We start from the raw sequence: 16,468 nt of genomic DNA on the forward strand, positions 1-16,468 counted from the left end.
GATTTGTGTTCTTATGAGCACTTCCACAGTTATTAACTGAGAGCCTTCTTTGCCGATTGACCATTTTTGCATGTGTATATCGTGTAGCAAGTACGAAGATACTCTATACCCTGGCAATCGAGAAAATTTTCTTTACGGAAAAATCCTCGACCAGCGGGATTCGAACCCACGACCCTCAGAATGGTCATGCTGAATAGCTGCGCGTTTACCGCTACGGCTATCTAGGCCCCATGCATTGAGATATAAAGTTCTTTATATGCTGAGATAAAACCTATTTTTGCTTTGTGTTAAGAGCCACCGTCAACGAGGTGAATTATTGCATTCATAAATTCCAATAAGGAATAAAATTTCATTTATGTTAAACTACCGATGCATCATTTCTCCATGTGCAATCAGAGAGTAAAGGATAAAGTGCATTTTGACTTTCACCACATGAACTGAAATATATTCTGAAGCGAAAAGCTCTAACAAGGGTAACCCCCCTCCCCCCCCCCCTGTTCCGCAAACGTTCTCATGAGCTTCTGCCATTCGCTACATAGGTGTTTGTCGCGACGTCGAGCTTTGCGGTCTTTTGATCTTCACTAATGAGAAACCTCTTCTGGGCTCTTCAGGTCGAAGACGGGAAAAGAAAAGTCAAGTTTATTGCACACCTGACAAGATGTCGAATATCAAAGGGATTCAAATGTAATGTTTTCGCACGACGACAACGCTGAGGACAAACGATTGCTGGAATGCTGATCAAAGGGAGCATTGCAGCAGGACGAGCAATTGTATGAGTGAGTTTTGTTATGAAATTGTTCCGTTTCTGAACTATTTGATTAGATGTAATATCATGGACATGCTTTGCTAAAGTTTTCAATTCAATTCAATCAAGCCAACAATTCTAAACATCCTTGGAAAAATTTCCATATGCGCCCGGTCGAGTTGAGTGGCGGCAATAGAACCACAAACCACAGCCCCCGTTGTCTGCCTTTATGAAAAGGAAGTTTCTTGCTGATTGAATTATGTTGCATTTTGCTACTGACCCATAAATGTGGTTTGAAGATGCAGCTAGTAGGCAGCAAACAACATTTCAGTGGAAATTCTTTGAGCTTGTTAATCTGACAGATTGAGTAAGTGAAGCTTGAAATACAAAGGATCAGATATTTGACCGGGGGTACGCTAAAGGACAAGCGTTTACCTGATAATTAGAAGTAAACTGTTAAACCATTCAATTAATTTATTGACAGCTTTAATTTAGAGTTTTCCAATCTACAATTAATAAGGTAAATTAAAAAAAATAAAGAAAAAACTTGGCCTTGGACTTAGACTTGGACTTGGAGGTGGACGTGGAACAAAAATGGTAGCACATGAATAATTCACAGCAAAAATCTAATCCTCCGTAGAGCAGCTAGCACTGAAAAAAACGTGATTATAATCACCTGGATGAGTTTGGGTGAATAACGACTTGATGCATTATTTAAAAGATTTTCATCGTATAGGACTTTTGTCAACCCAATTGCATTCTGCTTCCATATCTGCCACAATTCCTGTCATAAAGAGCAGTGGAAACCAGCGGGGTGTTCTCCTGCGCTAGGCTTAAAAAGGGCAACATTTCATAAACCACGGAGAATTGATATGTGATGGTGGCCGGTTGTAGCTAGGTTCATATACATCAAACAACAGCTTTTCAGGTTTTACGAATCATCCTGGCTTCTACTCCAATCACAAATACGTAAATGATGCACACATCCATAAACAGTATTCAACACATCCATAAACAGTATTGAACAACTTCACGAACTAGCAGTGAACGCCACTAACGCTGGAGATGCGTCGTCGATTTTTTATGATGCGGTGTCAGCAGATACTTCTACTTCCTCACACTGCTAATTGACTGCCACGCTGACGTTTCCAAATAGATATGCCAAATTTTGCAAATCTTCGTATCGGACACCTGAATGTCAGGGGTCTGGAGCATCACATTGATGGTGTAAAACTCTTGCTCGACGCAAATCAGTATCATCTTTTCGCAATTACTGAGACAAAATTGAAGGCCTCCTCTCCCGTAGGGCCAGTGCACGTCCCCGGCTACAATTTCATCAGACACTCACTGCCGTCTGGTCGCGGACAAAGAACGAAATCCTGTGGAGGTGTTGGCCTGTATGTAAGGAAAGGCATTAAGGCCACTCCCGTTATTAAATCTACTCATGATATTAGCCAACCCATAGCATCGAGAGTCGAGTATTTGGTCGTTCAGGTTAAGATTGACGAATTAAACATCGGAGTAATTGTCATCTATAATCCATCTGGTTCAAATCAGTCATTCAGTCAACATTACGAAACGGTTCTACTTGATCTGCTTGATTTTGGCTTCGATAGGACTTACATAGTAGGCGACTTCAACATCAATGTAGCAGCAAATCAGCCTTCTGCTAATTTAATCTCTTTGAAACGGATTCACACAACCTTCAACTTGACAATTCTCAGCACGGGTCCTACCAGAATCACCGACACCTCTTCGTCTACGATATACCTACTTATCACCGACTGTCCTCAGTACGTCAAGAAAGCAAAAGCATCTCTTGGAAGCAGCATTTCAGACCATGAAGTGGTATATCTGCTGACGGACATCAGAATGAAAAAACCACGCAGACAGCGGATTTGTGTAAGAAACTTCCGGAACATTGATGCGATGCAGCTACAGGCAGACTTCCAAGCCAAGGAGCTTCAATCCTTTTTTGACAACAACGACGTAAATGCTAAGGCAACAATTCTATCATTAGTGTTAAAAAGTCTTCTGGACTCACATGCTCCCGAACAAACAATCACCTACGAGACGAACGAACTCCTTGGATCACGCAGCAAATCAAACAAGCGATTTCATTGAGAAATCTTGCATTCAAGCTTTACTCACGTAATCCAAACAAAAGAAGAGGCGGTACTAATTGGATCAACTACGTTTAGAAGCGAGACCGTGCCAATTCCCTAATTTTCGCTGCAAAAAAGGATTATGCTGAGCAGCACTTTGGTCATGACCTTCCAGCGAAGAAGCTTTGGTGCAACCTCAGAAGGGAAGGCATTCACAAATCATCAAGACAAGATTCAACAGACGAGATCAGTGCGGAAGAGTTAAACAGGTTCTTTTGTGAAGGGCATCGTGAATTAGGGGATGTGGAAGAGCTCGACACGCAAAATGAGCCAAACCACAGATCAGCTGTTGATCGCGGTGCAGATGAATTCAACTTCCGTCGCACAAATGCTGATGAAGTTTGTCGAAAAATTTTCGAAGTCCGTACAAATGCTACTGGTTCCAATAGCATCCCGATTTCGTTTATCAAATTACTGTGTCCCTTTATTCTGGAACCACTCTCCCATTTGTTCAATGCTGTTATCGATTCGAAAACATTTCTTTCGCTATGGAAATCAGCCATCATCACACCGATCCCAAAAACAAGCATTCCTTCTCTACCCAAGGACTATCGTCCTATTAGTGTTCTTCCAGCTATTTCAAAAGTGCTTGAGAAAATCCTGCTGAATCAGATTACTGAACATCTGGATAATCCCAACTGTCGCCTGTTGGATCGTTGTCAGTCGGGCTACAGAAAAGGATTTGGAACTACAACGGCTCTGACGAACGTGGTTCACGATATCTACGGCAACCTTGACAATAACCGCTGCACTGTTATGGTGTTAGTGGACTTCTCACTAGCATTCAATTGCGTTAACCATCGTCTACTGCAAATCAAACTTAGTGAAGAGTTTGGGTTCTCAGAATCTGCTTGTGGACTAGTTGCATCATTCCTTAGTCAGAGGTACCAATCTGTTCGACTTGGGAACGAAACATCAACTGAACGTGAAGTCACCGATGGCACTCTCCAAGGATCCTGTCTCAGTGCACTCTTGTTCAGCCTTTATATTAACGCAGTCTGCCCGTCGTCCTGAAGTGTAACTATCAACTGTACGCAGACGACTTGCAGGTGTACATCTCGGGACCAGTGAGTGACATTGACGAGCTAATCAGAACCATCAATGACGACCTTGACGCTATCACATGTTGGGCCACTAGAAACTGCCTACATCCGAATCCGAAGAAAACTAAAGCTATTATCTTCAGCAAGACTGGTAGTTTTGCACCACAAACAGATATAGTTTTTAGCGGGGAAGTTGTACCATTGTCCGATGCAGTCACCAACCTTGGACTAGAAATGGATAGAAATATGACTTGGTCCCATCAAGTTAATAGTGTCACTCAAAAAGTCTACAACACCTTGAGAACCTTCCGCCGATTTGCCTCAGTCGTCTCTATGCCAACACGTCGGAAGCTCGTTCAGGCCGTAGTGATGCCTATATTAACATATCTACTGTGATATAGTGTATTATCATGGCCTTTCTGTAGCACTCAAGGAACAGTTCCATCGTTGTTTTAAATCAGCTGTACGGTTTGTACATGGCTTGCGACGTCGAGATACCACAATAGCCGTTAGAAACACCATTCTTGGTCACGACTTACCGGCGAATTTTCATCTACGCACCTGCAGTTTTATGAAGCGAGGATACGATGGTGACCTACCGGATTACATCCAAGACCTCCTGCTACAGGGACAGCAACAACGAACACGATCGTTTGTTATACCCAGGCATACGACAGTAAGCGGAAGAAGTGTTTTAATTGCTGGAGCATCCTGCTGGAATAGTTTACCGATAGAGATTAAACAAAAACGAACTCTCTAATCCCTTAAAATTGCTATCAGGAGATTAACAGAATATTAGAATAACCTTCAGGATAAATTACTGTAAAAATGTATTTCAAGCCCCTTACTGTTCCACGAATTTGTCAAGTTTTATTAGAACCACTACTGTATTTTTCTCATACCCGTTTCCTTGACCTGATATACAGTATTACTAACAGGCTTACGTAATCAATTAAACAATAAATTACAAATTACAAATTACTTTGAATAAAGTCTGTAACACAGGGAAGAAAATCCACAAGGGGCTCTGATGAACCTTTATAAATACCGTAATCATTGATCAGCGGGGTAACATTGATCGGAATGACTCATCTCGTAAAAAGTTGGTATCATCATTTATTGATGAAACATTTCCAAAGCATGAATGTTGCTTCCCTTTCTTTTATTAATGAGCTATTAAAAATTAGGATTTTTGCAAAAATTGCGTTAACTTTATGCATAAATTTGTCAAGTTTGCGAAACAATGATTTCAATGGTTAAGGATGACACTACCGAAGATTCATGTCTCACATAGGTTCTGCAAGCGATATGAGCTAGGAAAATGCGGTTCTCACTAAAAATGGCATCGCACAAAACGATTCCGCTGTCAAAACTTTTATAAGTATGTTCAATTAGGCAACAGGTGAGGTGAGGTGTTTTTAATTTTAAATTAACTCAAAAAGTAAATGAGATGTAAGCGTTTGGACATCATATTCGGCTTCAGGGGCCATGATTTAAGTAAGTAACAACATTATCAATATTACCGAACGTTGTTTACATGGATGATCAATGTTACCCCATATCAGCTAAATGAAAAAATCACATAAAACATAAAACAATAATCTGCTCAACAGACTCCGGACCAAGGTCCAGGAGTGTGGGGTTGGGGACCATTTACTACATGCAAGCAGTAAACAGGACAACACCTCCGACCCACTAAACCATTCCCATTGCCGCCAAACCCTTCGTCTCTCCGGGACCACCAAGAAGGCATTGCTTCGGAGAGGGGCTATTGCACATCGCATCCTCCAGGTTAGCTGCGTAGCCATGCAGCAACGAACATCGATGACACGCTTAAGGGGGTCCACCAAGGTAGCATGCTGGCGCTTTGCCAGCTTCTCAGGTGGTCCTTTCCTCCCATTGTCCGCTGAAGGCGGGCAGGGTCGACCACAACGCCCGCGCCCAGCTGCACCGCAGGTATCAAGAACTGATACTGCGGGCTTCGCAATTTGACCTACTGAAGGCTCAGGCCCTTTCAGCTAGCACCAGCTGGGATTGCTGACGAAGGGGCCTCCACCTGCCCCGAACAACCAGAGGCTCGTATCCAACCCAGTAGGCCGGCGCCACGACAGCAGCGCTACCAGGATGTTCTCCCCGCGGCCACTTAATCGTTGTAAGGGTCGATTTCGACCGTAGGGCACCGGTATGACCTACGTAGCCGACTGCGAACCCTTGGACCACCTGTTGTTTAGCGTCTGCACTAGTCACTCCTTGAGTCCACTCGCCACCTCCTTTGTAGTTCCTATACGATGATAGCCGATGAAACGGCATTCCAGCCAAACTCGTCTTCACACATCCTCTGAACCAGATTATCCGGAGTCGTGTCCCCACCGCATGTGGCAAACATGCGGTCACGCATTGTGCGGAAACGCGGGCACATGAACAAAACGTGTTCCACCGTTTCCTCTAAACCTGCACAAACTGGATATTAGGGAGAACCCGCATGACCGAAACGGTGTAGATACTGTCTAAAGCAACCATGGCTCGAAAGAACCTGTGTCAGGTGGAATGTTAGTTCCCCATGGCGCCTATTGACCCAGATATCTAACCTCGGAATCAACCTGTGAGTCCACACTCCCTTGGTGGAACTGTCCCACGCACGCTGCCATTTGATCATAGAGGCCAGTCTGGCAGTCCTGCGTATGCCTCTTGTGCCGTGCCTTTCGAAGCACTCTATGTCTTCCATGATAAGGATACCAATAGGCACCATACCGGTGATGACGCAGAGTGCATCGTCTGACACGGTACGGTACGCGCTCGCAACCCTCAGGCACATTAGCCTATAAGTACTCTCTAGCTTGCTACGGTAGCTATTGGTACTTAACGCCGTGCCCCAAGCCGGGCCACCATACCTCAGTGTGGACGAGGCGACACTGGCCAGAAGCTTACGCTTACTGGCGTACACCGCAGAGCTATTGGACATCATCCGGGACAGTGCCACAATAGCTGTGGAGACTCTCTTGCAGGCATAATCAACGTGGCTACCGAAGCTAAGCTTATCGTCGATCATCACCCTCAAGTGTTTGATGGAGCGCTTCGAAGTGCAGTCACCTACACTAATCACCGCTAGCTGCACCGATTTCCGGTTGTTAACAACAACCACCTCAGTTTTGTGGTGATCCAATTCCAGTTTCCTGGAGCTCATCCACTCCTCCACAATTGCGATCGAGTGAACTGCAGTCAATTCAACTTCTTCGATCGATTCACCGTAGACCTCTAGCGTAATATCGTCGGCAAAGCCAACAATAACCACACCCGCTGGGAATCTTCCCCATAACACGGCCCAGGCATTGAAGTCACCCGCTATTACCACTGGCCTTCGCCCTGTCAGCATGGCCGTCATACAAACCAGCATCTGCGTGAACTGCTCGATCGACCAACGCGGAGGCGCATAGCAGCTAGAGAAGAAGACACCGTTTACCTTGGCCCTCGTAAGTAGTGGACACCAACTCCTGGACGGGGTATTTACCCGTCGTCCATATCGCTGCTATTTTTTCGGATCCATCCGCGACCCAGTCGCCGTTTCCGGCGGGTACTCGGTATGGGTCCGATATGATGGCGATATCCGTCCCCCACTCAGCAACTGCCTGATACAGCAATTGCTGAGCTGCGTCACAGGTTCAGGTTCAGCTGCGTTACCTGCACTCTGACTTTTCAGCTATGGCTCTTTTGAGGGTCGGGCACCTTGAGCCTCCCGTTGGATGCTTGTTGTTCACAGACTTCCCGCAACAAATCAAACACTTGGGAGGATTTTTGCAGCCTCGTGCCTTATGACCTTCCTCACCACATCGTCTACACAACTTGGTCTTATCAGGGCCTTTACAGCCCCTGTGTCCCGGTTCTCTACACCTGAAGCAGATCACCGGTTGCTCGTGTATGGTCAATGAGCATACTAAGGCCACCTGAGTTCCTGCCGGACCTTTCCGGAGCCGAACGGCTGCGGTAGGCACCTGTACCTCGCACTGTTGTCGCAGTGCCGTGACGAGCTCTTCTGCGTCAGTGATCTCGTCTAGATGCATCACCTCCAGAGTCACTGCCGGTGTTAGAGCCCTCACCTCGACACCCTTGCCAAGGACCTCTTCCGACAAACTTTTGTAGGCAGCGCCCTTGCGCTCCTTGTCACACTTGAGCTCGAGGATCATTTCACCTGTACGAGTGCGTCTAACACTGCGTACGTCGGCTCCTAGATCTACGAGCTTCGCGTCGCTGCGCATCGCCTTCAAGACTTCCTTGGACTTTTCCGTCTTGACGATGATCGCATCACCCTTTTCGTGATTTACACCTATCCTCCTACCTTTCTTTGGCCTGGTATCCCTACGCTCCTGCACTTCGTGCTTCTTCTTTCTCTTCTTTTGCTCCACAGTTGTCCAGGGGGCGTCCTCCCCCTGATCCGCTCTAACCTGTGGTGTTTGAGGACCTCTCAATGGTCGCAACCCCCTGTTCCCTTCAATCCGTGAGGGGACAGCCTTTTCAGACCTACCCTTCCCAGTTTTCCGAGACGCCTGGCTGGGGTCCGACTTTTCGGCTCTGCTAACGACTTTCGGATTTAACATCCGCCTGGCCTAGCGAGCGCCGCCGGGTAGCTCCTCCCTGACGGCTGCCGCGCACGCTTCTGCGATTGTTTGTTATAAGCATTCGCTTCCGCACTTTTGGGGCTACCCGCAAAAACAAAGGGCTCCTGGGTAGATTTCCTTCAATTCCACGGGTTCTGCCGCTGCCACAGTCGCCATGGGTTCAACATGGTTCTGCTTGGCCACCAACATCGACTTACGAAGTTTCAACAGGGCCTGCTTGAGGTCCGTGCTGATGTTGGACTTCGAGGACGCAAAGTCAATGATGGAGTCAAGCTGCTGTGCAGCCACTTCCATCGCAGAGAGCCCCTCTCTACCTTTATTGATGGCCCTTATCAACCACGCTCCATCCATAACCTCACCCGATACGTTAGCCGGGGATGAAATATGGTGTCCAGCTCTGGCACTATGTGCGCTGCTGTCTCCTCCTGCTTCCGCTCCCTCAACGAAGACCTAGCTAACCCACTTCTTGCGAAAGGGGTTCACTTCTCTACTACCGCTACCTACGATACTACTGTTGTTTTGATTTATGTTTGTACTCATTTAGAATCCCACGAGTTGCACGGGAAAAGAGGTTTACCACGTCAGAGCCCTGCATTAACGCGGTAAGGGACAAATTACTGTGAGAGGTGCCCAGGTACCCCACAGGCTCCGTAAACGATCGAGCATCTTTTTCACCCCCTCGACCATTCAGTCCTTGGCACGGGTCGCTTGACACCTTGAATTGGGGTTACCCCGTTTGGTGGACTCTTACCACCGGAACAGGTCATCCGTAGTTCTATTCTAAGCCGAAAACTACACAGCTAAATGTGTGCGGATGTCGAGCGCTGAAATGCAGTAACTACGGCTGTCACTCAAATTATGCTAGAGTTGCAGCGTCTATGGCATGCCGAACCAGAGCCGGCTGCAGAGAATTAGCTCTACTGCTTCTAAAATCTACGGCTCAAGCTCAGATGATTGCATTCGTATCTTTCCTTAACCTGGATGTTTAAAACCATACAACTATCAAGTCGATCAGACGTGTGAGCAATTGAACAATTTCAACCATTTCGATCCCGATGAGCCATGAAATTTAGCTGCAACTTCATGTTTTCCACAATTATTGAAAAACCGCCTTTCAAATGTTTTCTTCCCTTCAACGTCCGCTTTACAGTTGATGTTAGATATTTCTAAATCTCCTATTCAAATTTCCATCGCCATTGCGAGGACAATGAACCACAGTTTTCCCCATCCCACGTATCCGACAAAGTTCAGCAAAAATCAATTCCAGAAAATGGGCGAACAGGACAAGGGATCCTTTTGAAGTGGATGGATGGATGGATAATTGAGTGCTAATATTGTGTGACTCCCTGTGACTACACCTTAAGGTTTCAGTACTTTCCGTTTAGGAAAGGGACCCAAAATTGAAGCCTTGCAAGAAGAAGGTTGTAGTTAGTGCGCGTTAGCAGATGGTGACCGAGATTTTATTATGGTCGTGTCAGCGGGCGGCGCGAACAAGGATAACAATGGTGACAGGGTGCAATTTATGAATCCCTCCAATATTTTCCCTCATTTTCCATTTAATTTGACATTGATTCGCCATTTTTTTGGGATCATCCTTTTGGGGTAGGGCTCTCACTCATACTGAGAGCGGTGAGAAATTTGAGAAAGACGAACGGGACAGCGAGGGCGGGATACGCAAATTTGACAGACAGTAATGGGACGCCTATAAAGAAATGGATCTTTTGTCGCTTTTAGGTTTCTTGATGGGACAGAAAAAATCCGAGAGGTGGAGAAAAAAGGATCGCCTTTCATTTCGGCAAATCAAAACGATGGGGTGATTTCCTCGGAGCATCCTTTTTTTTCTCACTTTGGAATTTTGGTGAGATGGAAAGGCACAGCAGGGGGATAAAGTTAAGGAACCCATCAGAATGGGCTTTGTTATCAAAATTATAATACGATCATTGTGGATTCTTTTATTGTAATGGTCTTTCTCAGAATCGTAAAAGAGATTACCGGATTTGAATTTTCCAAAGAGTGTTTGCTTTCAGCAGGGCTTTCAAGTTAGCAACCCTTTGGATGATTGAATGAAGCAATAGTGTCCGAGAACAGAAAATATAGCTTCAAATAAATTAGAAGCGGAAATGCCTGGTGACACAAGAACGAGACACAAATAAAATAAGTGCTTTTAATTCGTTAATGAAAATTCAGTTTTAGCAATTTTGATAGGGAAACAGTATTTTGTCCATGGTCGAATTTAGATTTTGGAGCGCCAAAGTCAGATCTCATTCAAAATTCAGCGCATTTCTTGATGTCACAAATGTTCGGTCAAAATAACATATATCTTCAAAGTTGCATATGAGATGAAGCTTTTTCTAGTGGTGATTCAAATAATGAGTTCTTTCCGGCGTGACATCCCAAATTCGACAGAATCTGATTCTCAGCTTAGTGTTCTTATGAGCACTTCTACAGTTATTAACTAAGAGCTTTCTTTGGCGTTTGACCATTTTTGCATTCGTTTATCGTGTGTCAGGCACGAAGATATTCTGTGCCCTTGGAAGTCGTGATAATTTCCAACCCGAAATGATCCTCGATCGGCTTAAAAAAATAATAATAATACGGACTCGCTTGAAAAAAGAGCTGAATATTACCCTGAAAAGTTCAGCATTACCTCAAAATAGGAACATTCATGATGCTATATCTCGAGCTGCTGATGATCTATAATGGTATGGTCTTAATCAAATTTGTTCAGTGGGTCAGGTGGCGCTAGTCAGCATAAAAAAAATGAGCAATTATCTCATCATCAAAATAAGATAGAAAGTTCGAACCTTCGACAATGTTGGTCATTTCTCATCATAAACTACAAGAATGTTACTTTGAATGTGACACTCATACAATAAAAACAGTTTGATTCGATTTTTTTGCAACTAGGTGGCGGTAGTGAACATGTTGAATTAAAAATTTAAAGCTAATTCTGTATTGTGATGCTGATGAAATAACAAGTTAGAATATTCGGCAAGATTCTTTAGACAGTCAAAGAAATCCGGACGGCAAACATTTTTATTCCTTATTCTCCTCTGCACATATTTGCATAGTCGACGTAAGCACCACTGACGTTTTCAGCATATGTTTGTCATTTTACTGGCAAATAACAAATACTTTTCCTCGCAGGTATCTAGATGCCTCATCGATAATGAATCATATTATTTGCCATCATATGCTCAATAAGGTGGTTAGAATTAGAGGGTCTTGTTTCCCGGACTCGAAAAAATCCCGAGATTCGGGATTTTATTTTAAAAAATCCCGGAATATCCCGGGATCTCGGGACAAAAATTAAATGCTTCCAAAAAGACTTTAGAATGACCGGAAAGGGTATTGAAGCAATGTTTAGTTTTATAAAGCAGTTGCATAACAACTAAACCTGTTTTTGAAGGTTAAGTCGAATTAAAATAGGCAGAAACAAAGTTCTCTTAGATTTAATTCATCAATATTTCACCTATCTACAGTTGAAGTCAATGGGCATTCATTAAAGTTAAAGTTAATTTGAAACAAAATTCAAACGTGATGCATAAGCTATAGGTATTTGTGATACAAATCACTCTCAAATTTTACCCAAATTATTTTCATTCTTGTGTAATATGGAATCTTTATACTTTTAAATATTAACATGACAGCCACAGGCATGTTAGCCCTGAAAAAGTGAAAGCTTCACTGGGCAAACCAAAACGGTTACGGTAAGATAAAATGGCATCGATCAAATTTTAATATGATGAAAAATTCAACCACCAAAGCATTTTTTAACAAACGGAACAAACTGTAAAAAACCTACTACAGTTTATTGAAAATTTATTTTACTAACATACCAGAATTAAAAATTATAAGCATAGGTGGCCTTAAACTCAATTAAAACGCTTATTGATTACGATAATACAATAACTTAAATACATTCTTGCATCAACAGTCACCAGAAAAACATGCAGCTTGAAAATAGTACAACAGTATTTTCTAGTTCAACATGCAATTTCGGAAAATCCTGGGATTCGGGATATTTTAGATCCCGGGATTCCCGGGATAAGACCCTCAAGTTAGAATGTTGAAAATGCAATGGCGCTTACGTCGACTATGCAAACCTGGGCAGGTCCTGCTGGGTGGTGCTAGTGAGCAAGTGAAATTGAGCATTTTGAACTTGAAATTAATGAGTTCATCCCGGGACCACCAAACGCGGTAAGATTTTTAACAAGGAAAGCGAAGTCATAATTTGGTTTCCTTTGGTAGGTTGACGGTGATATGGGTCATGGTTGCTAAGTACCGTTTTGTCTCAAATTCCGAACAGACTCATATTCCGAACACTTGGTTTTTGTATGGCGATTTGGTTGAAATGTTTCGCTGAAATATGTCATCAAATTACCACGAAATGGCAATCAATTGCAATTCAATTTAAACATATTCCAATCTATTTAGGACCTCAGGAGTAGTGATGATTCTCTAGTTCGAGGTCAGTAGAACTAGCTCAGATAAATTTATTTGCGAAATTATTAATTGGAGTACAATTTATTCGTGCTGTTCGGAATTTGAATCAAGGTGTTCGGAATATGAGACAGAATGAACACAGTGTTCGGCATTTGAATCAAAATGTTGTTCCATACTTCTGCGTTAAAACAATACTTAATAAGTTAAAATAAACATAATTAACGACACACTCAACAGCTAACAGTTAGGCTTTGCGAAGAAATTAAAATTTTCACAAATATCGACTAATTTGTGCCCCTCAGATGCATTTGAAGTCACAGCTGGCCTTAAGGCTCAAGAATCCATCATTCAATCATCAGCAATCATCGAATATGGAAAACCAGTTTTTTCGTACAAATTTTACGAAATCCTCATAAAAATCTATCATTGCAATCCAGATAGCAAGTGTAATGCAATGATAGATTTTCTTGGACATTGCTTGAATTTTGAGCAAAAAAACTGGTTTTGAAAATTTGTAAAACGATGATGGTTATTTTCCTTTTAAGTGTTCGGAATATGAGTCAAAACGGTATCCTTTGATTACTTTGGGTTACCGCATTTGAAGGTCAGATAGGCTGGATTTGCATGTCAAACGCAAACAGCAATAAATCACATAATTAGTGCTACTACGATCCAAGGTAGCCATGAAAACCAACTTTTACTTTGGTTCTTCAACTCGATATCGAGATATGGAACATCCAGGTATGGAGGGTTGACTGTACCTAAATCCCATGATTTTGATACGATATAATCAAAACAACAATGTTATTCAGAAAGCCCCTGGCATTTGAAATGGAAGTCCATAAGGTCATAATCATAGTATATTCAAGTGATTCAGATCTGACCCATTGTGTTTCAAGCGTTTCAGATTTACTTCATATTCTAGTGATTCAGGTATGAATGTTTTTATATTCAAGTCATTCATGCTGACTCACTTCATTCCCAAGTGAATAATGTCTGATACTCTTTATATACCTGTGTTTCATGTTTGATTGACTTCATGTATAAATAATCCAAGTTTGATTCTCTCCATATCCAACAAATCATGTCAGATTTACTTCATGTTCAAGAGATTCAGGTTAAGTTCTTTCCATATTGTTCTCAAGTGATTCAGTATTGATTCGCTCCATATTCAAGTGATTCATATCTGATTCACTTCATATTAAACTGTTTCAGATTGGATTCACTTAATGTTCAGGTGATTTCAAGTGATTCATGTCTGATTTACTTCTTCAAGTTTGATTCACTTTATGTTCAAATGCTTCAGGTCTGATCCAGTTCGTAATCAAATGGTTTATGAATGATTCACATCATATTACATTGATTCATGTTAGATTCGCTCCATATCCAAGTTGTTCATGACAGATTCACTGCCTATTCAAGTGATTCAGGTCTGATTCCCTTTATAATCAAGTGATGCAGGTATCCACCTGATTCATTCAGTTTTGTCTACAGTTTCTAGTTATTCGCGTTTCTTTTTTTATTAGTATCATTTCAAACATAACATTCATTTCTTATATCTAGGTGTTCTGTGTTATTAGACAACACTATCATCCAAATTTGATAAAACAAATTTAGGATTTTGTTAACATTTTGTCAACAACATATTACATTTCATTTGCCGTAGAGTTCAGATTTATTATAGGTGTGTTGATTTCACCTGCTTATAAGAGAACAAAAATATAACGTTTTCAATTTACTTAACCTAACTTTACTTCTTGATGTGCAGTATTCGAAATGGCGGTGACATGACGCGACAAAAGTTGTTTTGCACATTCAAAATCATCAAAATTACAAAAGTTTAGTATTGAATAGTATTAAAACTTCAACCAAATATTTTTTTACATCCTCATGCTCGATAAAATTGTTGAACCATAAGCTTTCAGATAGTGCTTAACTTTGGGAAAATATTGCATTCCTAAATTATAAATTTTGTGCTTTATTTTATTGTATTGAGATTGAACTAACATTTAAATTTGTATGACTTTTAGACGGCAAATCAATTGAAGTCAAAAAATTAAAAAATGTAACAATAAAATAAAGTACAAAGTTTATAATTTAGAAATATATAAGGTACATTTGAAAATGATAAAAAATCTCAAAAAAGGTTTTGGTAGTTTTGGATGCCCCTTTACATAAAGCCCGACCATCGTGCATCGCTCATGCTCAATTTACCGCTCATTAATAATTTAATAATTTTGAAAAATCTGAAAAAAATTTCGCAATAAAAGTTTTAGGCATGTAGGTATTAGCATACCGAAATGGATTGTATCTAAATGAAATTTATAGGATTAATTTTAGGCTGTTTACCATGAGTGTAACAATGATTTTATTATGGCAGATCGATAAATGCTTCTTAGTTGCCCGGTTTAATATGTTGTCGTACAAAGATGAATAAGCTAATAAAAGTATATAATTCCAACTAGTGCTATATATAGGGCCTAGCGCTAGATGACGCCCTAGACTTGCATCACTGGCATACATGTTAATCGATACCATTTTACAATTTTCACATTTCAACTTTTTACCAACAATATCAAATATTTTACGCTGCGTCAAGCGCAAAAAAAAAGAGTTGAGAAAATATCGAACATGCGATTCATGACAGAATTTAACGTGGTAAATTGCTGTTGTCATCGAGAATAAATGCAGCACATCGTAGCGATATCGAACTTAAAAGCTAACCGAGGATAACAGAAATGTATTGTCGTTTTATTATACACGAAATGGTGCAAGATTTCCTATGTTTGAAATATAAATCATTGTATTTTTATTCCATGGATTTCATCCAAAATTATCCCTAGTAAACGAAAGAATAAGAAACTATTACGTATTGCAATACTTTAACTAAAATTTGAAGATTCAAGAAAAATTAAAATACAATTTATCAACAGGAATTGCAGAATTTGGTATAAAAGCGCATACACTCTAGAAATCATACAGTATCTTACAGGTTTCGCTGCACTATCACAGAATTGACTTTATATTAAAATTTTTTTTTTTCTAAAACTAATGTATATATGGTATTTTAATATATCCTTTTAAACCTTGAGCAGGGAGCCCAGGAAATTTCCCCCCTTTGCAAGCCGCATCCCCTCCCTTAAACTTCGGGCCTGATTCTGATCGGAAGGCTTCAAAGTAGAAAATTAAATTGCTTAAGTCGCCTCTCGACGATATTACAATCCTTAACATCGAATTGAAATCAGAATATCCCCTGGGACTAGTCAAATAAAAACTAACCAAAAATGTTGTCTACCTTGCTTCCTCGGCTGTCAAGTGACAAAATAAAAATCAATACAAAGTCAAGCAGAGAGACGAAGGTGAAAACGTGACATCTTGCAGATTGAACTCAACGACAACAGCAAAGGAAACGAATAAATGGAGATTCCAACGTGGCTGTCCCTCGATTTTCTTCCC

The sequence above is a fragment of the Aedes aegypti genome, chromosome 2 (assembly GCF_002204515.2).
Source record: "Aedes aegypti strain LVP_AGWG chromosome 2, AaegL5.0 Primary Assembly, whole genome shotgun sequence".
Lineage (NCBI taxonomy): Eukaryota > Metazoa > Arthropoda > Insecta > Diptera > Culicidae > Aedes > Aedes aegypti.